At 36.3% G+C, this 24,887-nt stretch overlaps 1 protein-coding gene across 2 annotated transcripts in view; it reads right to left on the reverse strand.

Annotated features, from left to right (window-relative positions):
* The window catches only part of efna2a (ephrin-A2a), a 73,095-nt gene that overhangs the window by 47,139 nt on the left and 1,069 nt on the right, over positions 1 to 24,887 (reverse strand). The gene's annotated exons all lie outside the window — the stretch shown is intronic.

Genomic DNA, 24,887 nt, shown 5'->3' on the forward strand with positions numbered 1-24,887 from the left:
TCCGAAAAGTCTTTAGTTTTATCAGATTTATAAAAGAAAGATATGCTGTACCGAGTCTTTCAGAAAAAGAGGCGAGCTCCTGGAGGCGTGCCGTGGGCGAAGCTAAAGAGTGACGAGCATGCGCAGCTTTTGCGTAGCGAAGCTATCAATGGTCAGCTAAACAAATGTATTTAAACACACACACTTTTGATTCATTATACGTTCTTGTTGTTTACATTGTATGCACTTACGTGCCGAATGGCAACAAAACAGACTTACTTACCACCTGCGGTTCCGACTGATGACGGGATCATTATCACTGTGAGAGATTGTTTCCATCTTTCAGTTTCAAACAATCTGTAAATCCAGCGTCGAACTGGGCCTTGTTTATAAAACCATAAGCGCCGATCCTGAGGGCTCGAGCAGCCATGGAAAAACACGAGATATTCTCCATTCATTTTAACCAATAAAAAATTGATTCCAACTTTCAGACACGACTTCATCCTTATTTTGATAGTTAATTTAAGGTGGTTTCTATGGTTATTTTAATGACAAATGTCGAGAGCGCATCAATGTAATGTGTGAGCACAAATCTCTCAGCCCCACTTAACACTGGGTTCTTTGGGAAGCAAGGTTATCTTTCCCTCACAACCAAAAACACACTTCTTTGGTGACATTGTTGATTTCGTGGTCTAAAAACAAAGTGATAAATTCTTTCTTGAGCAAGTCCTGTGCAGCGCTGCCGATGACTTCCGTAACCCGAATGAAGCACGTTGATGGATGTGCTCTTGCTCTCTTGCTTTGGTCGATGTGTGTGCGCACGCTTCTCTGGGAGAAGTGCCCATACAAGGAATTCCACCCTTTATTATGTAATACAGGGCCATACTCGAAAAAAAACTTTCCAAAACATGTAGGAAATCTGAAGGAGTATACAGTATTTGGCACAGAAATACTCCGTCATACATCCTACTCGTTTTTTGAAGCTTTGGCCATGTTTAGCATGAGAATCCAACTCTTTAACAGTGTAAATAAGTCAGAATGCATGAAATAGCATTAGTCCCCCCCTTAATAAGGAGACAATATGCAAGCTAATAAGCAACTAGTTCAAAGTGAGAATTGTTCTCCTTTCTAAAGTGTTACCAATGTTTTCTTGCTTCTCCAAAATACCCCAAAGTGGCTCAAAAGTGGGAGAAGTTCAACTTCAGTTTCATGTTCATCAAACCATTCTGTCACAAGTCTTGCTGTGTGTATTGGTGCATTATCATGCTGATACATGGCACCCCCTTCAGGGTACAATGTTTGAACCATTAAGTGCACATGGTCCTTTAGAATGGTTCGGTAGTCCTTGGCAGTGACACGCCCATAAAGCCGTTAAGCCACTTTGGGGCTTCTCCACACTGTAACGCCCATGGATGTGGGAAAGACAATAAAGATGGACTCATCAGAGAACAATACATTCACATTGTCCACAGCCCACAGCACTGTTGGCACCATTGAAACCACATTTGGCACTGGCACAAGTGAACCAAAGGTTTGGCTATAGCAGCCTGACCATGAATACTGATTCTGTGGAGCCCTAGACGAGCAGTTTTGGTGGAAAAAGGAGAGCCGAGGTGCACATTTAATTCTGCAGTGAGTTGGGCAGCTGTGGTTTTTTTGGATTCAATCCGGGTTAGTACCTGGACATGCCTTTCAGACAGCTTCCTCATGCATTGACAGTTGGATGCGGTTCGTCCTACTTGGTGGAATGCTGACATTACCCTGGATACTATAGCTCTCGATACACCATAAAGACTTGCTGTCCTGGTCACAGATGAGCCATCGAGATGCGCACTAACGATTTATCCTCATTTGAACTCTGATATATCTCCCATTATTTTGTGTGGATTGAAATATTTTAATATGTGCTATTGTTCTGCTAATTCAACCTTCACACTCTGCTCTTACTGATGGAATGTAAAATCAGTGAAGATTGGCCACTAGACCACGCATATAGGCGTGAAACCTCCAACACTATATTAGCCAGTGTTTCAGTTTCATTGTCTGTATGTCTATCTATCTATAGACACACAGTATATTTTTTATAATGTTGTGTTACATAACCATAAATTAATGCCTATTGTCTGACGGTCCAGGGAATTAAATAGAGTATAAAATAAATGGCACTTCATCTGTAGCCCTTTTTTTTTTACTTGATGGATGCAAATTAAGTATGGCAAATTAAGTCTGGCATCAGGGCAAAAACAGATGCAAATTATGTAACACTTAACATACTCCAAACTGTCATACATTACAAAATTGATTAAGTGAGTCATGTTTGAAATGGTTATATAAAAAAAGCATATTTAAACACACCTGTGACTGCACCTCATTAAATAATATGTGCTCCAAGTTGTATCACTGCTTGGCAACTGTAACACAAGGGTTTTCAAACATGAAAATCATAATTATAATTTGGCTTTTATATAGCAAATAACACATGCTATTATTACTATCAAAGAGACTATCATTATATACTTGCATGTATATAATCAAACAACATACAGTATATGTGGTCTTAACATTTTGCAGCCCATCCTCAACCTAACCACAGGCTCTGCTCGTCACCACAATTGTAATCCTACAAAAGTAACATAACAGAATCCCTGTAAATCCCAATAACACAACATTAAACTAACTTATGTCTCCCTATGTTAATCTTGTGCAAAAACACACAAAATAACACTTAATTGCAACATTTTCCTTATACAGTCTGACACAAAGCATGCTGGAAATCTGAAATCTGCTGCAACTCAATCATATTAAGTTCAGCTTAATACAATCAAATTTTGAGTTCACACAACTTTTTTCTATTAAGTACAATGAACTTTCATTATTATTTGAGTGAAACAAACTCATTTCATTTCTAATTAATTTCACTGTTCGGTTTTACAGTCTATTGTTACTGTACTTAAGCCAAAACAAATTTTTAAAATATGATCTGGGAAATACTGACTTTGCAATAACTGTATTTTTACTACTCATTATTACACTAATGTTAGATATACACTACCGTTCAAAAGTTTGGGGTCAGTAAGATTTTTTTAACATTTTTGGAAGAAGTCTCTTATGCTCACCAAGGCTGCATTTATTTGATCAGAAATATATCAAAACAGTAATATTGTGAAATATTATTTTTCTATCGTAATATATTTTTCCAGTTTAATTTATTCCTGCAATGTCAGAGCTGAATTTTCAGCATCATTACTCCAGTCTTTAGTGTCACATGATCCTTCAGAAATCATTCTAATATGCTGATTTGCTGCTCAAGATTTTTTTATTATTATTATCAATGTTGTGCTGCTTAACATTTTTGTGGAAACCGTGATAATCTTTGTTTCAGGATTCTTTGATGAATAGAAAGTTATTATTATTTGAAATAGAAATCTTCGGTAACATTATAAGGCGTGTGTCTGTCCACCAAAGTGTTTTTAGCCAGCTGAAAACGCTAGGCGCTCTGCTGAAAATGTTCGGAGGCCAGCAAAATTAATTTCTCATCCATTTTGTTCCATTCTCTGGATTGTGATATTGTGACAGTTGGTTGGTGTTGCATTTGTCCCGTCCCTCCTCCACTCTCATTGGATGGCTGGCTAAAAAGCGGCAGTGATGAGCGCAGCGTTTTACTCAAAGTTGAACATTCTTCAACTCGAGGTGACTGGTAAAAAATGCCAAGTGCTCAGCACTTGAAAGTGAAAAAGACGCTCAGCGCCTCGATCCTGGAGTTTAAAAAATGCAGAAAAGCGTTTGGAAACAATTGGAAAAGTACGCTAGCTGCTGGAAAAAACGCTTTGGTGTCTTCTTAACTGTCACTTTTATCAATTTAATACACCCTGAATAAAATAATTAATTTCTTTTAAAAGATTAAAAATTAAAAATACTGACCCAAACTTTTGAACAGCCTATAAACTTGAAATAACATTGATTTGTATAACACTTCTCAAAAACTTCTCAACCCAGAACAGATTTACAGTTCACTTTGACAGTCCTACAAAAATACATTCTGTAAAATGTTTTTCTTTTCTCTTATATTTTGTATGTACCCCCTAGCAGGCCACAGACCCCATCTTAAAACCCCCTGCTGTAAACAACCTACATTTTCTTTGTGTTTACACTGGACATGGGCTGAAAGTGAAAACTAAATCACTCCCATTCTAATCAACAAAAGCTTCACATTTGAAGTTCTGCGACAGTTTGAAAAATACAATACATTACATGGTTCAGCACAATCTCTGCCACTTGACACATTTCTACCATTTTTTATATTGTCATACCGACCTGCTGCTTATTAACACAGTAAGATGGCATGTTTGTGATTGTTGCTGTTGACGTGTAGCAAACTCCAAAGTAAAGGCTCGAGGGCCAAGAGTAGTGCTGTCTTGCTCCACACAGCATGTTGCCATGTAGCATGACGTTTACTAAAACAACCCAGAAACTCAGCATGTACTGTGCTGCAATGCTCGAAATGTGGTTAGAATAACTCAAAAATCATCATCAAGGCCGTGTCAGAAAAGCGATATTGAGAGGCGTTTGCCAATTATTCAGGCGCAGTCCGTTAATCAATATGTTTACTGTTCTATTAATAATACAGAAGTGTCATTGGTCAGCATTTTGCTAGACAGGCCAGAGGAAAGAAGAGATATTTGTCAGTTTTTCCACAAATCGGCTCCTCTATATTCTGGGTATTTAATCTATATTCCAGCACAGAGAGATATCTTTGTTAAGGGAACACACCTGCTTTATATGTATGAAAACTCTTTTTTGATATTTAATGAGGCTGAAGAGCACTCAATCGTGTTTACTTTATCTGAAGAAAAGATACGAGAGTCAGTTAAGGCTGGTGTCAGTGATACACTAAGCCATGATGGACAGATGATTCCAATCCAATACAATAAATGGAAGACTGAGAGTGATGAGAAGGCAGAAGGCAGTGTTAAATCGGCCTTTCTCGTCCTCATCACATTTCTCATCCTCCGCTTATTGATATTGATTCGAGAAGCTCATTACAGTGGCTGACTGATGAATGCCATGAATCAGCACAAACACTGTGGTCTGAAATCTTCTCAGATCATTTTGACAAACTCGGCAAACGTGCTCCGTTTGCAAAGGGTGCTGAGAGGATTTAATAAGGTTCATGACAAACAGTCTTTCTGTCAAAAGACATCTAAACGGCTATATAAACATAAGTCCTGATTGGTTGAAATGACAGATGTTGTGAGCCCTCTCATGTTTAATCAGTTAGGCTGAATGCATTGCAAATAGAAAGTGATTGCTTTTTTCCTTCATAAAAAAAAGATAAGTGGAGGAGCAGGAAGAGAACTTATCAAGCGCATCCTCTCCTAAAATACACACTCCTTAAAGATCCTCTCCAACCCTTCTTGACCATACTTGGCTCCTGTAATCTGCTGAATAGAGCATGTTCTTCAATTCAGAAGAGTCAATACTTATTTTCAGAAGAAATGGCAATGGATTGATCTTGTTAAGGTGGTACAAAAAAACCTTTAAATCCTTGAAGACAAGATGGTTAGTCCAGAAGCACCTTGTTAGCTTGAATGTCCAGAGGTCTCATCAATCACTGTCTATCTACAGAAAATGTAGAAAATGCTTTAACTCCTCTTTTACGGGGGGCCTAATGGTTAGCGAGTCGGACTTGTAAGCTGAAGGTTGTGGGTTTTAGTCTTAGTACCGGTAGGAAATGTAGGTGAGGGGGAGTGAATGAACAGCGCTGTCTTCCACTCTCATCAGCAAGCACCTAACCCCCAATCACTCCCCGGGCGCCACAGCAAAAATGGCTGCCCACTGCTCCAGGTGTGTTTTCATGTGTGTGTGTGTTCAATACTCACTGCTGTGCGTGTGCACTTGGATGGGTGAAATGCAGAGCACAAATTCCGAGTATTGACCACACATCGCTTTCACTTTACAGTGTATGGGGGACTAGGCTCATAAGAATTTATACCTAAACTTAAATACTACAACTACCTTACTAACTATTAATAAGCAGTACATTTAGAGTTTATTCAGGCAAAAGTCATAGTTAATAGTGAATGTGTTCCCCATACCAAAGTGTTACCAAAAAAACTTTAATGTATTATTTTATTGTTAAATTCAACTAGCATTTTGTCTAAAAATGTCTATTTATTTGTCAATTTTAAAACTCACTTATTAATTTTTTGTTACATTTGAAAGTTTAAAATATATAACACAATAGTTGTTATAACTAACCTTTTATTAGTAAACTTTACTTAATGTCCAAGAATTTGTTGACTTACTTAAAACAATTTAGTAATCTGTACTGTTTGCATGCTATGCCTTTGTTACTCAGAAAACCCAAGTTAAATTTACTTGACTGGTTTGAGTACCATTTTGTCAAGCAAAAAAAAAAATAAAAAAAATAAAACAAAATAAATAAACAAATAAAAAATTCAGGCGGGGCAAAAGATTGCTTTTAAAATAAAAATTGCCCAATTCGGCACTAAACCAATAACTAGACAACAAATAGACTTCATGTAGAATTTTGGTTTATTAGATTGTATAGCTAACATATATCATCAACACCATACTATTGTGAAACATCAAACCTTTAAGGGGGTTGATCTAGTTCTTCTAGTTGAGCCTTGCAATGAACCTTGCTCGAGTCACACACAGACAACAACATTCAGCATGAAAAACACAATGGTAACAGTTAATTTTTTATTTTTTTTTAATCAATAAGACCATCACAATTTTATTTGCTGTCATTGTTGGGGAAATACTGACACAAGACAGCAAATAAAATTGTAAAATAAAGCCACAAATAGTAAAACAAAGCAATTTCTTTATTCATGCCGCAATGCACTCTGGGAGTACACTTCCTCAGATCACAGATAGAATTAAGTTGACAAAACTTAAATGGTTTAAGCAACGAGTTTGCGCAATTGAATTAAGTAAACTGAGCAAATTTGTTTTTACAGTGTATGTTTGTTTAATTGTCAATTTAAAAACTGATTTATTAATGTATTATTTTATTGTTACATTTAACTATGTAAAACAAAATATGTCTACTGCTCAAAAGTTTGGGGTTGGTAAGATTTTTCAGTGTCTTTGAAAAGACTCATGCTCACCAAGGTTGCATTTATTTGATCAAAAATACTGTAGTTGCTGCATTTCAGTGGAAACCATACTTTTTTTAGGATTCTTTAATGAATATAAAGTTCAGAACAAATTATTTGAAATAGAAATCTTTTGAAACAATGTCTTATGTCACTTTTGATCAATTTAATGCATCCTTGCTGAATAAAACTATTTCTTTCAAAAAATAAATAAATAAATAAATAAATACATGAACAAAATTTTACTGACCCCAAACTTCTGAACTGTAGTGTATTTGTCAATTTGAAAATTAACAAAATGAAATTCTTAAAAATGAAATTAAAATGAAGGAATCAATTTAAGTGGCACTCCTAGTCTTCTCCACACTCCCAGACTGCAACATCAAGAGAAGCAGGTAGCATATCACAGAAAACACAATAAAATCAGTAATCAAGATGAATGTTTGAGCTCTGTAAAGCTTCAAGATTACTAACAGAACGATTATGTTCTTACAATAACCTCTGTTTATAAAACGTCCCCACGCATACCGAGACCACCAGCATCACTGCTTGAGAAAACAGTGCCATGTCATGTAGCAGTTTCCAAATCTGAATTGTGAAATGTGAGCTTGAGCAGTCATGGAAACTATATCCTGTGGCCCAGCGGTCCACCCACACTCCCTGCCAGACTCTAGAATGTCAACGATGAGCGAAGAACCTGCGCGTTGTATTGCCTCTCAAGCACTTATTACCGGCAGAAGTTTTTGCAAGTCACCTCTAAGCCTGCATAATAACCCATATCAGAAAAGGGCCTGAAATTGCAGGGCAGAGCATTGTGTGCATGAGAGAGGCTTGTATAATTGTATGGAGCGACATTAAACTTGGGTAGAGGAGAAGTAAAATAGCCCTCTAAGGAGATGAGGTAGTGCAGGATTGGGTCTGGATATAATGCATCGCTATCACTGTGCTGCATCAATGTCCTCTGTGGCAGAGATTAGCACTGAGGAAATCTATCCAACACAAATAGACCATAACGAGACAGTAATTTTGTGGGTTCAAGGGGAAAAAGCACTTTTCTTCAAGCTTCAAGAACTGCAGGCTCTGTTTAGAGGGGTGTCCAGGGAAGAGGTTTGGTTATAAAGTCACAAGCTGTAAACAGCACATGAAAAAATGCAGTGCATTGTGTGGACTGGAGGGAACAATCTCATTGCCTATGCCAAGACAGTTTTTTGGTAAAGTGGCTTCTCGATAACACTTCATTTAAAAGCAATAACAATGCGAGTCAAGTAGGGATGCTAACGATTAATCGACGATCGATTAATTGTCAATAATAATTTAATCAATAAAACGTATCGATGGTCGATTAAAGGATTAGTTCACTTTAAAACAAAAATTAGCCCAAGCTTTACTCACCCTCAAGCCATCCGGGTGTATATGACACTCTTCTTTCTGATGAACACAATCAGAGTTATATTAATAAATATCCTGACGCATCCGAGCTGTGAAGTGAACGGGACCAACTAGTATGAAGCTCAAAAAAGTGCATCCATGCATTATAAACGTACTCCGGGGGGTTAATAAAGGCCTTCTGAAGTGAAGCGATTTGTTTGTGTAAGAAAAATATCCATATTTAACAAGTTATAAAGTAAAATATCTAGCTTCCGCCAGACCGCCTTCCGTATTCAACTTAAGAAAAAAAGCTTGGTTTTTGAGGATGATTGCATGTCACACAGTCTCTCCATGTTGATATCCATCCGGCTATCGAATGAATTTGCACGAGAATAAGTGTAGAATTTGAATAGATGCATGACGTTAAAGCTGCTCTCCGTAACTTTCTTTGGTTAAAAATGATCCAAAATCAATTTTTGAGCAAATACATAACCAGTCAGTGTTCAAAACTATCTCCTTACCTTAGCCCGATTCACAAGCTTGTAATAATGTTTTATAATTCGGATGGTACTGGTGGGTTTCCGCGGGAAATTCGCACATGTCGCCGTTGGTCTTTGCGTCGTTGCATCACGTCTGTTTACATAAAAAAACAAGTCCCAGCTAGTAGGCTATATCGCATATGAAGCGGATCATTTATAGCCTTTTCTCACAGCAACTGTAATAATTAAACTTATCATTTGTATGGCGGATTGTATGGTATGACAAATTATCGTTAGAGACTGTGCAGAAACTGAAATCTACAGGTAACGCTAATACACACTAAATACACAGTCACGCAATGCTGATGTTGTTAACATTAACAATTTGAGAACAAAGCATAACAATACTAATAATCCGAGATAAGTGATCATTAGATTTAATCACCATTGGCAGCGCGATTTATTGCAATGCTTTTTCTTTCTTGGTTGCTTACTTGTTCGGATGACATTTTCCGGTGAAAATTTTTATTTTGGTCGCAATTCTGAGAAAAAAAAGTCCGTCTTTTTTCCTCAGAATTGGACTTTATAACTTGCAATTGCGAGTTTATATCTCACAATTCTGAGAAAAGAAGTCAGAATTGAGAGATATAAACTTGCAATTGCAATAAAAAAGTAAAAATCACAAGTTTATATCCTGCAATTCACAATTGCGAGTTTATATCTCGGAATTCTGACATTATAACGCACAATTGCGAGTTTATTATTATCAATGCAAATAGCAGATGTAAACTCGCAATTGTGAGAAAAAAATCTGAACTGTAAGATAAAAAGTCGCAATTATCTTTTACATTTTTTTATTCCATGGCAGAAACAAGCTTCCATAGGAACCAGCTCTTATGGTCCATTAGAGAGCATCACTGTGATTAATCTGAGCAGACAAAGATGTCCCATGGGTCAGAATGTGTCTGGCACCTTGTGTGGCATTGGGGCACTCTGCCTGGAGTGAGAGAACCTTCTAGTCCAGTCGCTTTACAGCAAAATACTGCGCTTGTGACCACAGGCTACAAACTGGAGATCTGAACAGTTCCTTTCTGAACTAGTTGCTTACTTGTTCGGATTACATTTTCCGGTGAAAATTTTTATTTTGGTCATACTTCAAGACTACAATCTGTGATTCCAAAGTACAGTGTCCACACCGGTGCTGTGACTGACAGCAAACATTAGATTCTTCTGCTCTGAGGAGCTGTGCCGAGGCACAACCCACGTAAAGATGATAATTCCGCAAACAACTGCAATTGCAGGTTTCAAACAGGGATGGCGACAAAGAGGCAAAACTTACATCAAAAGATACAGAAAACTATTTCTCATCCCCTTTTAAATAATTCTATTTATTTTGCGTTACTAACTATTGTATGGTTAGCTGCATTTTATTATTTGCATTTAGCATTGTTTTTTCCCTCTAAGAACAGAACAGACCTGATCTGTTTTTACAATGTGACCCACTATTTTAGAAGCACTGCTTTAACAGTCAGCATGGACTTAGAATACAGAAACTATTACATATTGCTGCAAGCAGATTTCAAGGGGATACATTTTCGAAAGGAGGCCTTTTACAATTCCCAAACAGGGAATGTAGGTATTGAGCAACACTTCTGCAGGTACAGTACTAACTGAGCTCTCTGTCAGAGAGATTTCAGGTTGAGGTGGAACAGAGGTGGACTAAACCTTACAAGCAGGTGTTGGATGACATATATAGACTGGGGCTACACTAGTGTCTGCTTCAATCCATAGAGAAAAAGAGTGCCAGCGTTCCCTCACGTACCAGATGCTTTTATCCAAAGTGACTTACAGAGCATTCAAGGCATACATTTTATCAGTGCGTATGTTTACTAGGAGTCAAACCCTTGACCTTGGTGTTTTTAGTCCCTGAGCTACAGGAACGCATACAAAACTACTCAAAATATTAAAATTGTATTGGAACAATAAGAGCTAACATAACATAATGCTGTGGAAGGAACTGTAGCTGTGCGTAGAAACAACAGCATATGCTGTACAAGTATGAAAATGAATTTAATGTAGTCTGTGTCATATTTTCTTTTACCATGGAGAATTTTGTTGATGGTTTTTGAAGATGAGCGCATGTCACACAGTCTCTCCATGTTGGTATGTCTAATTTGTAGAGTTTGTTTAGATGCATGTTTTTCCCTCTAAAAACAAAACAGTTGCTTTCTTTTACAATTGTTTCCTTAAAGGGATAGGAAAAAAACCTGTCATCAATTACTCATCATCATGTAATTCCAAACCTGTCTGACTTTCTTTCTTCTGTGGAACTTAAAAGATATTTTGAAGAATATTTCAATTGTCTGTACAATGAAAGTCAATGGGGTCTAAAACAACACTGAAACCCATTGACTTTCATTGTATGAATAAAAGCACAGACATTTTTTCCAAAGTATCTCCTTTTGTGTTTCACAAAAGAAAGAGTCATACAGGATTGGAAAGACATGAGAATGAATAAATGATTTTCATTTTTAGGTGGACTATCCCTGCAAGGTTAAACTGAATATTCTCCTCACCTTTTTAATGATCTACTTTTCGGGTGACCAAACCGGACAGAGTTGAGGGCAGTCTCTATTTTTGACAACAATAACTTGATGGCTCCTCAAATGTCAACTTGGCATTTCACATTCTTCAAAAATGGAGTTTCTAAAATGTTCACTGGTTGTAAAGCTCTGATGATTTCTTTCGTCAATGTATTTGAGTGTTTGATCGCTCTTGGCTCCGGAAAAAACAATCTGCACAGTGGTGATATGTGGAACAAAGACAATGTGTAAACAATAGAAAATTCATACGGAGCGAGAGAAAGGAGGAAAAGGAGTAGAGAGAAAGAGTGAAGCAGGAGGAGAGGAAAAGTGACTGCCAACCCCTGTTTTTTACTTTCTTTGTAACCTTCTTTCATTTCCCCAAAACCCTCCCCTGCAGACTGGCAGTAACACTTGTACCACATGCAGAAATAAGGCTAGCAAAGGGGAAATGAATTATTTATACGGGCCTGCCTTTCAGAATTAAAGTGAGCACCATGAGACTCCCCCAACGTGAGCAGAAAGGGACAGGGGAGCTCAGAGCCAACACACTGTGAGCGACAAACACAGGTACACACACATAAACACACAAAAAATTGATGCAAAGCACAAAGGGGTATGATTCATGGCCACTGAAGACCAAATAAAAATGACGGGAAATGTTTATTTACAATGCTGTTGACTAATTGCTGTTGACCTACCTCTGAGACCAGTAAGGCTAGTTAATCAGTTTCATCTGCACTTAACTACTGGTAATGCAATACACTCAACAAAAACAACACAATCTGCATCCTTTAATTTAATTGTACAACAGGAACCACTGGGTGGATGATCCTTTGGCTAACTCTTCATGTCATTTGTCTGCAAAATAAATAAAACTAAATGGATAGAAAATAAAAAAAATACTAAAGTTGTGTTTTGCACCCAATGCATCTTCAAATGCACATACTATTTCCTACAACAACTTTATGCCTACATCCCCTCATATTAGAAAACAGACTGAGATAAGTAAGATTTCAGAAAATTAATTAGTTCTCTGGGGGGTGTAGAGACACATGCTTAGTGGAGGAAAAATGTAAAAAATGGCTGCAGAGATGTTGCCATGTATTGCTAGAGAAATGTTCAAAACAGTCTGGCAAAAGGTGAATAAATTATTACTTGGTCACTGAGTGCATTACAGGAAACTATGGAAGCTTGTTTCCGCCACTGAATAAGAAATAAAAAAGGTAACTGTGACTTTTTATCTCACAATTCGGATTTATTTCTCTCAATTGCGTGTTATAAAGTTGCAATTGAGAGTTATAAAGTCAGAATTACGTGATATAAAGTCGCAATTGTGTTATAAAGTCAGAATTGCGAGATATATAGTTGCAATTCTAAAAAATAAAGTCAGATATAAACTCGCAATTCTGAGAAAAAAAGTCAGTCTTTTTTCCTCAGAATTGGACTTTAAAGCGAGTTTATATCTCACAATTCTGAGAAATCAGAATTGTGAGATATAAACTTGCAATTGCGATAAAAAAAGTAAATCACAAGTTTATATCTCACAATTCTGACTTCTTTTCTCAGAATTGTGAGATATAAACTTATAAAAATTGCGATAAAAAAGTAAAAATCACAAGTTTATATCCTGCAATTCAGACTTTGTAACTCACAATTGCGAGTTTATATCTCGGAATTCTGACATTATAACACACAATTGCGAGTTTATTATTAGCAATGCAAATAGCAGATGTAAACTCGCAATTGTGAGAAAAAAATCTGAACTGTAAGATAAAGTCACAATTATCTTTTACATTTTTTTATTCCATGGCGGAAACAAGCTTCCATAGGAACCAGCTCTTATGGTCCATTAGAGAGCATCACTGTGATTAATCTGAGCAGACAAAGATGTCCCATGGGTCAAAATGTGTCTGGCACCTTGTGTGGCATTGGGGCACTCTGCCTGGGGTGAGAGAACCTTCTAGTCCAGTCGCTTTACAGCAAAATACTGCGCTTGTGACCACAGGCTACAAACTGGAGATCTGAACAGTTCCTTTCTGAACTAGCTCTTTAACAACTAAGACTTGAAAAATAAATATGAAAAAGCAGATTAGAAGGTTAACTATTAATAAACACTGATTCAAACTAAAACTTCAACAGACACATGAACATACACACGACTTGCATGTTTGTGTGAAATCTCCACACTGGCATGTTTGAAGTGTATCCAATCAATCAAGTACTATGCAGCTCTTTCTGATATGATGCATAAAATATTCCTCGGGGCGTTAAAATTAGCAATGCCATCCCTCGCTTTCTACGCCATTCACTTCATTGATATTCTTAGCAGTACATTTGGCATTAAAATCAAAAGGAGCATGACATGGTAAAGAGATGCAAAAGGGGCCAAAAACTGTCCTTCTCTAATGCTTGAAACCTCAGGGCTTTAGTTTCTCCTCCCACACACATGCAAACTTTATACAGTTTATTTAGCTATTGTCTTTTCAAATATGTCTCACCAAAAAAAAATGTAACTCATGTCATTACATTTTACGTTTTTGAGAACAATATTTCTAAGATACACACACATACTTTAATCAATAAAAAAAAAAAAAAAAAAAAAATTAATAATTTAATGAAATGAATAAATTAAAATGGTAACTATGGCTCGGGACGAAATATATTAATATGGAAAATATCAAATGTTAAAAAACAGATGTCATGAGAGAGCAGTTGTCATGATGTATAGGTATGAAACAGCTTCACAAACTGTCTTTTCAGCCACTCAGTATCATTATTTCTGTGTTACAATAATTCAAATTACTACAGAACTACTAGGATAAAAGTTTATATTTCAGATATAAACACTGATGTCTACGGTAGCAATCAAAACAGAGTAAATCACCTTTTGAAAGTAACTTTACACCATCATTACACAAGTAGATGGAGACAAGTGACTAATAAAAATTTAATTGTCATTGAATCATTCATTCAGGAGATTAGTTCAAAAACACTGATTCTTCCGGTAATGAAACAAGTGAAGTCTTTATGTGCACTCAAAAAAATGATACGTTGGATTTACTTAATTTTTTTATGTCAACAGGTTCCACGTTATTTGGTCATGTTGCATTTAATTAACATTATTTATTTCAGTTAACTTAAATTTATTACAAAAGGTTAACTCAATGCCATTTAGTTGAAATAGGTTAACATTCCTAATTTTGTCCAAAACCATTAAGTTTAATTATCCTAATATTAATATCAAACAGAAACTAAAACAAGTAACTTTTAATTGATTAGTTTATTTAGTGAATGCGTTCAAGAATAATTTTCACAACTTTTACAAAATCTTTACTCTCTAAAGACTCTTATTTTTAGATGTCAGTCAGAAGATGGTTTTATTGCATCTATGGCATGCCCAAAATAGTTGTTTTTATTATTAAAACAACTTTAATTGTTGTTAGCAGGTCCTCAACCCAAGCACATGTTCTACACTTCACCACAATGGTAACCCCAAAACTATTAACATAACAGAAACTTTTAAATACCAACATAATAGAACAGTAAACATTAAAAAGTCTCTCCATTTTCTCATGTTGCTAAGAACTGCTTAAAATAACACTTTATTTCAACATTTACTCTCAGATCAGCCCCTTTGCAAAGCATGATGGGAATTGAAAGTCCTGTTTGATTGAGTCCTGGTTGAGTTTAATTGATTGAAACATGTTATTTTAATATGAAAACATCAAGTTAAGTCAAAAAGTAATCATTTCAAGTCAATTTAACATGAACCAATTAAATCTGAACCAGAAACCTAATACAATGGTGTTGAATCAAAATAAGTTGTTTAAATAAAGTGAACATCATCAAAAAATCATTTTTTTTGAGTGTGTGAGTCATTGAATAATTCATTCAAACTGATTAAAAAAAAAAAAAATTAATTAAATATTTTTTTTAAATAGACTGCTGCAATTAACATTTTGTCCGAACCTCTAGTAAATTACATGTTATTTTGTTTAGTTGTCTATCCAGAATCGTGTAAAAAAGTGTAATGATAATAATGAGTAATAAATGAGTTTTGGCTTTAGAAGACATATACATAAATAAATATAAATGTACATAAGTAAATAAATAAAGTGCACAAGGCACATTTTTTGCAATTTTGCTCAAAAGTGTATCAAAGTGCTAATCATTAAGGTGATCTGGGGTTAGCCGAGGTCTAGAACACAAATGTTAAATGATATCTTATCTCACACTAGTGTAATATCCTAATCATATGTGAGACCAAGCCTTAGGGAGGGATTTTATCCCACATCCTGAAATCTAGGCCTAAGGACTGCAAACAGGTTTAGCATCTGGCTTTTATCACAGTTATTATCTTAAACTGCCTTTAAACGCACAGAGCGAAGCAGAGCTGTGTGTAATGTATTTAGGAATTATGCTACAACCCATTTTAATCCTCAGTTAGAAGGCACTGATAAATAACCACACATAACTGAAATATAGCAAGCAAAATGGCTTTGGAGAATAATGGTGGAGTTAAACATGCAGTACCTACTGCTCATGTGTAATAGCTGCCGCTGGCAAAAAGTCATGGGGGATTTGGAGACTGTTGCCAAGAAAGGAGGTTCAATCAATAACCAATCTGTTGAAGTTTTATTCTGTGACAACATTCTTAATTAAGAGCCACTGTGGGCATGTCTGCGAGGGGCTGAGAAACACAGACAGCGATGGGCTTGATATAGGACAACCACTTTCCGGTGCTGAGCACAATGGAGAGTTATAGCTTGGTTTAAGGCTACAGAAATGAGAACTTCACGCTATCTAACTCACAGCGGATCATCTATGTCAGGAAACTCTAAATCACAAATGTTCTTGGGTGAAAACTGCATTGTAACCTTGTTTTTTTTGTGCCTTAATGCATGTAAAGTAACACACTGGCTGGACGGAAGAACACATCTTGTGTGCTGTGCAGAACTGCCTGAGGACATCTAGCAAAATATATACTCTTCATTATATGATGCTGAAAGCGCAAAGTGCTGCTAAGATGTCATTAATCAGCGAGTTCTGATGAGCTGCAAACACTCAGTCCCCGATTTAGTGATTGGATCCCTTATCATGAATCCCGCTCTTCACCTAAAACGAGGTGAAGGACATTATCACAATTTATTGAGTGCACTTAATTAGCTGGGAATGCAAAGAGACAGACACTGCTCAGCTTTCAGCTAAAATGCTCATTATGTCATTTTTCCGAACCTGCATGACTTTCTCTTTACCGTGGAATAAAAAGTGAATTTTTGAGAAAAATCCTTGCTGCTTTTTGGATATAATGAAGCTCTAAAATGTCAAAAAAGCACCATAACAGTCATAAAGGAAGTTCATCTGATGTCAAACCTACGGAGCCCCTAAAGGGACATGGTGATGGGAGGAACAAGTATATTTCAATGCTCACAAAAGTTTTTGTCCCCTGAGAAACTATAAGTTCACTCGCAATACCTTTGCGTTCTCACACAAAACTTTTGCAAAGTTTCTCGGGGAATGCAAGCATTTTGCAAGAGGACACAAAGTTTCTTTGACATAATTTTTTCTCCCGTCTCATACTTTTCCATCACCATGTCCCTTTAGGTGCTCTGTACAAACCTGACGTAGTATATCTAATGTTTCTTTTTCTTTTCTTTTTCTTTATTTATTATTTTACTGTTTTTGAAATGAGTCTTGAAAAAGTCATCTTTGTGGCCTATGGAAAAAAGAAAGCGATACAAATTTGGAATAACATATCAGTAGGGTTATGATTCGAAAATCGATTCCAATTCTGGAATCGGATACTTAAGGTCAGGAATCGGATACTTGTTATAAAATCAAAATTCCTTTCCTAAAATTCCTCGATTCCTTTGTGTGCATTTTAATGTGATTTTTAAACCATTCAAGTGCAAGAAGACTCACGCGCTGTTTTCTGTGCTGCGCACACACAGAAAGCCGCCTCTCATATAGCGCCTTTCAAATACGGAATTGAGTTCTCTTTCACGTCTTGCACTTGAACGGACAAATACACACAAAAGTATGTCAAAATATCCTCGTAAACACAGTCGGTTTTGTCTTTAGTGAATGTGAACAGTTGAGAAAGAAAACGCACGTGTAACAGTATATTGGATCCGTGCATTCGTTATTAAAGTGACAGCAGCCTAATAATCCTGCTACTCTCTGTGTAATTAACGTTAATCAAACAACAACAAAGAGAAAATTCACTCTCTGATCTTGACTTTTGTAAATATATTTGTAATGTATATTTTATTTATAAAGTGCAGTGTTATTTTACATTTGATTACAGTTTCTGTATCTGAATACTAGACCTACCTGAAAATCTTAAAGGGGTGGTTCACTGTTTTTTTTTTCAGGCTTGATTGTGTTTATGGGGTGCAGTTTAACATGTCTTTGTTTAAAAAAAAAAAAAAAAACGCCATATTTTTCTTATATTTTACCTTTATTCTACACCGCTGTTTCCCTTCTCCTAAATATGCTCTGTTGAGTTCCTGGTTCTATGAAGCCCCTCCCTCAGAAATACACAATGGACTGAGATTGGTTAGCTGGCCCTGTGTATTGGGATTCGCTATCCGGAATACGTTGTCACCTGATTCATGTTGTCTGGAAACGCCACGGCCCTTACCATTACGGGCAAACATCGCATGTGATCCGGTCAAAGTCCAGTCTTTGCGTCGGTGGAAATGTAAATAATGGCGGCAATGTTGCCGTATCAATTTGAGCCCGAATCAGACCCAGAGTAATGATGAAGAGGGTCAAGCAGAACCTCTGCAAACACAGCTTTTAATGGACGTTTATGAATGTTAAGTATTTTTGTTTGTATTTGTGTCAAAGTGTTTAGATATGCTGTCACTTGTAAATGTTACTGCTGCCCCATAGTGTTCTGATTAAAGCTTTACTGTAATTGAATACATGACTGAGTAGTAGCATTTTTGTAAAGTTGTTGTTTAATTTATAGCATGAACGAGCATGTGGGTAAACACAACATAAAAGCCGTAATAAAACAATGCTGTACACTGATAACAGAAACGCAGACAAACACCAACAGAAGTTCGCTGGTGTGATTATATAGAAGTTTGTTGGTGTTTGTTGGAGAAGTATGAAATAGAATTTAGCTCACTAGCCAGCGAAGCCAAACCGCATTGGTCTTTGTTTACATCCCAGAAACAATATAACTTTATAAAAAAATAAAACATACTTATAGGTTGAGGCCCATAAACAGCAGCTTCTGCTTTTAAAGTGGGAACTGCTCCATCTTTCAGTAATAGCCTTTGTGCAAATCCAGCATTGAACTTGTGTAGATTCAGGAAGCTGTCTTCCGTAAAATGTGCAGCACAGACAGCTAAATTAGAATTATAATTGTCAGGAACAGAATTAAACATAAATTTTAAACATTGTTCCCTAAGTCCAGCGTCCCTAGGAAGAAGACTTATATGTACGCGACATGGCCTCGTCCACTTTTTTGCGTGTTCCTGTGGGCAGTGTTTATGAAGCTCCTTGTAGTCCAAACCGGTCGTTTTTGTAGGCATTAAACTGCCATAGCTTTAAAAGACAATATTTCTGTTTGCATTGAACTTTCAGCGCTGTAACTTTGCAGATACTGTTTATGCTCAAACAGCAACATTACACACTAACTAAAGTTAAAGGCCAATACAGCCATTTCATTTGTGATTAAAATATCTTAAAATGTAATAAATGTACATATTTTTTATTCTGCCACGATTTTATAACATCATATATCAACATAGTGCAAAATGGTATTAAAGTTATGTGTAGAAGTTGTTGCTTTGTAATGAGAAAGAATGCCCAGAAAAGTGAATTTCATTGATGTCATTTGGAGTAACCAATATAAAGGGATCATTTTGGATCAAGTCATGCGGTCGGTATCATGTGACAGGATGTGCCATCATTCAGACACCTGCAAAGGTCCACATGGTCGTGAAGCAAAGTAATTAGGCTAACTCTCTTTTAACTATTTGAAAAATTGATGTTTTCATTTGCTCATACGCATGTCCCGAAACATCAAATCATTCGGTACAACCACTATAAATTGTTGTAATATTTTAAAAAGTTGTATTAAATACAAAATGTTTGATTATTCTTTTGCTAGCTAGATATCAGCCTGTTAGCATTTTTTGAAAATATCGTCATTTGGTATAATCAAAAGTGTCATTCGGTAAAACCGAAATTTTGGTTAAACCGAATGACTTTTTTGGTGACAAATTTTGTCCATCTTGTAAAAAATGACAAAAGCAGTGTTAATTGATTCTAAAAACCACATAATCTAATTGTTAACACTTAATAAAACTTCAAAATTAATTATATCTCCATTATGTTTTTTTTTACACTTTTAAAAACCTTATTTGTGCTATTGCTAATTTATTTGTTTTTATATTTAATTACTTTGTCTTATATTTTACTTTTATATTAATTTACTTGTCTTTAAGAATGCTTGAACTTTATATTAGTTAGGCTAGTTGTTTGTGCTGTGGTATTTTTTTGTTAAAAACTATAGGCAAAGTCCCTTGTGTAAGTGTTCTTTAGCCTGTTGATTTTTGTTCATTGTAATCAGCTGCAACAAAATATTTAGCAAAAAGAATATCTAAGTTTTTTTTTTTTTTTACCTTATTGGAATCTAAACTATCGATAAGGATATCAGAATTGGAATTGCTACAATTCAAACGATCCCCAACCCTGCATCTGTGATACATAAATGATGAGAGAATTTTCAATTTTAGGTGAACTATATACCTGAAACTATACCATTTATTAGTATTTATTTTATATTTTTTATTTCATTTTTTTTTTTCATTTAATATTTTTTCCAATCCTTTCATGTTTCTATATTAACAATTCAATACTTGAAAAACATTAAATTTCATAATATTATTTCTGCTATTGCAAATTCCTGTGTGAATGCATTTATGCATCCTTTGTGCAGCATTAGACAGTGTAAATGCACCTTTTTGTTGTGAACATTGCCTTTTTAGCTTTTGTGCTCTCATGTGTAAAAGCTGCATATGAGAAGTGATAATTAAAAATAAATCACAAAAGAAGAAATCTCATTCCATCAGCACAGGAATCCTACAATCTGATTTTCACATTTCACATACAGTTGGTCTATTCAATGACTGCTGAACAAGCATGTGTCAGGTCTGAAACTGCACACCCTAAAACAATGCCGAGCTTCAGTTCCACAGTGCCGCAAATGCTCAGACAGCTTGAAAAATTCCTTGAGTTGTATCCCCAAGACAGATACAGCATACTGTGCAAGCATTGAAAGCAAGATATACAGCAAAAGCAACATCCACAACCCTAGCTATGTATTTAAAGAGAAAGATTTATGAAAGTTTACTGGAAAAAGGACAGTCTTTTTTCCCCACAGATTGCTAGTGGAAAGTGGAAAAACGCGCATTAATGTAGTGGTTTGCCACAGGTCTTACCATAGCCCCAGGGTTAAAGCTGCACCTTGTGCTATTTTTAAACGTTTAAGAGCATCACTTTTATGTAACAGTACGATTTAGACCATGTCTATCTCAAAGTACATGTTTTATCCTGTTTTCCTCAGATAAACAAACACAGTTGCTCCACATGCTGAAATGTTTAAGCCTTGGGAAAACCATAAAACTACATTCATACACAACAGATACTAAGATGTAATTAGGGTCTAATAGGGCTTGAAGACTTAAGCACTAAAACCTTTTACCATACAAAGATAAATATTTACCCCACTGCTAATGTTGAATTATTTGGATGAAAATGACAGAACAATCAGGGCTAAAACTTAAAACACTCTAAAGCGCTGCAACCAAATGATGAAACCAAAGGGGATGAATCTTTAACCAGTGAACCTACATATTTCAAGACATATTCCCATATGCCGGTGAGTCACTGGAGAAGCACCTGGAGAGTGCAGTAAAATCAAAAAGAGACGTTCCAACAGAGAGAGAACGGAAACTTAACTAACAACCATTCCAGTTTTCAAAATCCGCCCGTTTCCTGACAGGATTGTGCTGTGTTTTGAAAACGTAATTCATCTGATGAAAGATTTCAGCACTGTGGCCTCACATCGGGACCGTCTCTGCAGAGAGAGCTGGGTGAAAACATCTTGAAAATACATTTTTAGCCACAAAGGTTGCGAACTTGAGATAGACAAGAATGACAAATCAGAACATGAGCATCAGACCTCTTTACTGTGCAAACAGCTACTTGAGCTTCTACCTGCTTTGTCTGACAAGAGGAAATCTGATACGCTTCTGAGTATCCGAGCGCTATCTCAGCGTAAGGACAAATGAAATAAATGAGTTTCATTTTAAAAATTAAATTCCACCTAAATACGACAGACAAACTAAAGGGTATCGTATAAATCTGAGCCTGAGTGCTTGAGATATTTTCCCCGTTGTAAAGACGGGTATTTCAAAGCCGTTACATCATCAACACAGCTGTGGATCGTCAAAATCATTAGACATGGTTGTGCAACTCCATCTAACAGCAAACAATCAGACGAGAGGTTATGTTTAATTAAATTCAATCACGAATAACAATAAGCCGATATAATGTCTTGCAAACTGGACTCGTCCACGCATTGTATGTTGCACAGGCAATTTACCTTAAGATATTCATAGCCTTTCTCAGAGCCAGGGCTATTTGTGGCTTCCATCTAGACCTTTTCACATATTCATTGTTTCCATAATGGTAACAATTTAGAGATGAACCTGCATGCAAATAACCCTCAGTCGCTTTGCTGTGCCAGGACTTCAACAGAAAGCACTACTGCAGGGCCCAAAAGGCAGCCGCAGAGTGTCTCAGAAAAAAAGCAGTGTGAGCTGTCAAGGGAATAATGACAGCAGCCATCTATGAATCACTGTGAGCACTGGATTCCTCAGCTCCACTTGTTTTTTTCCCCTTCTTCCCTTTACGAAGGCCGAGACAACATCCAGCACTGAGCTGTCCCCAGCCAACCGCAGCACAACTTGAGCGAGGGGCTATGAGCCGGGACTTCTGTTAAGAACCTCAAAGCTTTCAAGAAGAGAGGGCCTTTTGAAGGATAAACCACAGGATTAGATTAGTCCATCCTCTTGGGTTACAGAGCTGGGCATCTTCCCTTTTTTTCATCTGGACCCCCAAGAGGCCAACCATATTGGCATTGAGGGGATGTCCATCTTCTTTTCAGTTTGGGCTTCAATAGAAAACCCCTGACAGGGAGCTTAAGAGAGAGAAAATATGATTCATGGCAAGCTTTTAATGCTCAAGGTGAATTGCCCTGCAAACGGCTCACCTCGATTGTGACTACAATACTGCAAGAGGACTAGAAGCGAGGTCAGGATGGGCTGAAAAGTAAAGCTGACCCCTGAGTGTTCTTTTTTTGGATTGTTTCTCGTACAATCCCTTGGTGGGGCGCAAATGCGGCTCTTTTTGATAGGATAGCTGGAAAATAATAGAAATACATGTTCTTTGTGAGCACCAGCAAAAGGGTTACAGGCTAGTTGAGTCTAAGAAATGCTTTTTTTTTCAGCTCTGAAAACTATTGCAGCATATAAAAATAATAAAAGCCTTTTAATGGCAACTACGGTTCCATGAATAACCTATATCAATGGAACCTTTTCATTCCACAAAAGGCTCTTTAAAGTGAAAAAGTTTTGTTTTTTTTAAAGATTTTTTTTTTCCACAATAAGGAAAAAATTGGTTCTTTTAAGAACTGTTTACTAAAAGATTTTTTGAGAAACCAAAAATGGTTCTTCAATGGCAAGTTGCAAAAAACCCCTAAGAGCGTAACCTATACAGATTCAAAAAAATTCATAAATAGGGGAAATAGATTAGAGACTCTAACACTGCACATTTATCATCTTAAGAGTGGAAAAAAGGTAAAGTATCCTGCTAAATAAGGATTAATGCAGATTGAACGCATCAGGGTGGCTTATTCAATGCAAAAAAATTCAAATCCAGCCCTACATTTCATTGAGGTGGAAGAGCATGCACCCAGCTCGAGAAGAAATCTTCCTTTGAGCCTCTTTAATATTTTAAACCTCGGCAGACTACTGATGTACTGCAAGACAGCCACTCTTAACTTTGTTAATTCAGCCGTGAGAGCACCTTCGCCGTGTTTATTTATCTAGCCAAGCTCTACCTGAGGAGCTGCATGTCAAAAGCCATTAGGCTGACATCCCCTGAGCAAACCCTCCAAGCCAGCAAGAGAACCCTGCTCACAGATACCCTTGAAATAGGGAGGAATGAGCAATGTCAATGAACTTTACATGGAACTTATGATTTCAAAACCTGTCAACCTGTGAAAGCGTCTGCGGTTGCTGCTCTCTTGATTGACAAAAATACATCATGATAATAAAGCGCAGTTTTTTTTTATTCAGCTCATGCAAAATCTTCTGAAAATACCATGATATTGAGTATATTTGACATCTTCATATCATAAGGATTTAACAAGTGTTGCTATTCTGTTACTACAAATTTTGAAAATGATACAGTGGCTCTCACAGAATAGCAACACTTGTTAAATCTATATGATATGGAGATGCTGGCAAATATCCTGGCAAATATGATGACTACTTGCTTTTTTCTTCAACCCTGTGTAATTTTCTAAGAGGATAATTAGTGTTAAACTCATACTCAGTCACAAATATTTGATGGAAGATGCATATTCTACAATCTACACAATAATTTAACTTACACCTTGTAATTCATAAAATTAATACTTTCAAACTCAAGAAAAACCCATCTCCATCCCCTGTGCCAGCAGTAATGATTCATGGCCCGGGTTTGAACAGTGTATGGCAAGCCATTTTAACAATTATTCCTTAAAACTAAGTTTTACTTATTTTAATGACCAGTAATTAATTCATTTGTGACTAGAACCTAATCAATTAGTTGGTAGTGCTTATTTATTAGATCCTAGTGATCATTTGCTACTAGTCACTATCACAATAGTACTAATAATAAATTGCAAGTTGTGCCATTGGATAGGAAAAAATCAACTATTCAAAGTCAACTAGTGAGTATTCCAATTATTGCTGGCACTCCAGTTTTACTAGTAATTATTAATAAGGTACTAGAACCTGTTTAGTTAGCTAATTATTCTACTGGTTAGACATTATTTGAATACTTATTACCTAATGTATCAGTTTTCCTACTAGCATTTATTCCATTGCTAATAATATTTTTAATCTTGCTAGATTTAACCTTAAAGAAGCCAGCCACTCTGACTAATCATCATTATATATGACAATTAAAAATGCAAATTATTGCTTGTGAGAAAATGTCACTAGTAACAATTCGGGATAGATATTGTCTCAAATATTTAAATGTTTTACTAGTTTTACTTT

The sequence above is a fragment of the Ctenopharyngodon idella genome, chromosome 2, assembly GCF_019924925.1.
Source record: "Ctenopharyngodon idella isolate HZGC_01 chromosome 2, HZGC01, whole genome shotgun sequence".
Classification (NCBI taxonomy): domain Eukaryota; kingdom Metazoa; phylum Chordata; class Actinopteri; order Cypriniformes; family Xenocyprididae; genus Ctenopharyngodon; species Ctenopharyngodon idella.